This window comes from Corvus brachyrhynchos, unplaced genomic scaffold, assembly GCF_000691975.1.
Source record: "Corvus brachyrhynchos isolate BGI_N302 unplaced genomic scaffold, ASM69197v1 scaffold106, whole genome shotgun sequence".
Classification (NCBI taxonomy): domain Eukaryota; kingdom Metazoa; phylum Chordata; class Aves; order Passeriformes; family Corvidae; genus Corvus; species Corvus brachyrhynchos.
Genome location: NW_008238834.1, coordinates 3,344,512 through 3,345,718, shown reverse-complemented (window position 1 = coordinate 3,345,718; position 1,207 = coordinate 3,344,512). Strand labels below are relative to the sequence as shown.

At 53.1% G+C, this 1,207-nt stretch overlaps 1 protein-coding gene across 3 annotated transcripts in view; it reads right to left on the bottom strand.

Moving 5' to 3' along the window:
* The window catches only part of ADCYAP1 (adenylate cyclase activating polypeptide 1), a 4,430-nt gene extending 3,229 nt beyond the window's left edge, over positions 1-1,201 (bottom strand). Inside the window, exon 1 of one of the 3 annotated variants that reach the window (XM_017738330.1) lies at positions 1,027-1,201. The gene's annotated coding sequence lies outside the window, so the exon portion shown is untranslated. Of the gene's footprint in view, positions 1-40; positions 890-1,026 lie in introns of those variants that run through there. The other 2 variants (XM_017738331.1, XM_017738329.1) reach the window with 2 other exon arrangements.
* Positions 1,202-1,207: the final 6 nt, after the last annotated feature.

Here is a 1,207-nt window from a genome sequence, read left to right as displayed (position 1 = left end):
CCGCTGCGGGAAGGCCCGGCGAGCCACCTCGTGTCCTTACCATTAAACTCTAGACACCCGGCACTGAGAGCGTTTGGCTGCGAAACTAAAACGGCAGGTCTTGGGGGAAAAAAAATAAAGACCCAAAATAGGGAGGGGGAGAAATCGAGCTCTCTCCCAAGTTGCGTCCAAAAGGAGTTAAAACCCTCGTGACATCACCTCTCCGATGGGCGAAGGACCCGCAGGATGCAGAAGATGCAGAAGCGACAGCAGTTAGTTGTTTGCTGGTTTTAGGGCAATCCACTCCAAAAAGAAAAAGAAAGGAGGGGGGGGAAAAAAGATAAAGAAAAAAAGTTTGCAGGTAGCAGCACAGATCTGGAGTGGAGTCTACAAGGGAATGGAGAAGGAGGGATGGAGCGAGATGTCGCTGGAGAACGGAGCGCTAGGGAAGAGGGAAGAGAGCGAGCGAGCCCGGGAGGGAGCGGAGGCGGGAGCCGCGGGCTTGCTGCGTGCGATGTTGTCTCCCCCAGATCTCTCCCCTCACTGAGCGCCTTCAGCCTTCTTCTCTTCTTTTCCTGCTCGGTGGCTCCAAACTTGACCAGCCTTCCGCAGCCTTCCGTCTGATACGCAATTAGCAAGTAAATCTTTGCAAACACCCCGCTTCAGCAAGAGCCCTCTTCGTAAACATTTGCCTGCTTGTTACCTTAGAGGACGGGCAATATTGTTTGTTGCCCCCGTAGCGGTGTCCGGATTTTTATTCATGAATCAAATGCCTTTTTTTTTTTTCCTCAGTCACGTAATAATCGGGTATCAGAAAAGACGTCACCACCCCAATTCCTCAAGGAACACAGTTCTGTGTCGTCCTCAAAGATGAGCTTATCAGGAGTCATAAAGCTTCTTCATAAACACCAACTCACCCTCCCCCCCCCCCAAAAAAAAAAAAAAAAAAAAAGAAAAATAGAAAAAGAAAACCTAACAACCAAACAAACACGCAGAAACCCCCCACCGCACAAACATAAAAGGATGTTCGCCACGGTAAAGTTTTACCTGACGTGGGAAGGGAAGCGGAGGAGAGCAGTTAGGGGTGGGGTGGGGGTCCCCGGGCTTGTTGGACTCTCCCACGTCTTTGCTGCCTGTCTTTCCGCGGGGCCAGCTCACCCCCCACGCAGCCCGGGGCCGCCGCTGGGCGCAGGCCCCCTCGGAGCCACCCGGCTCTGAGACCGCCGGC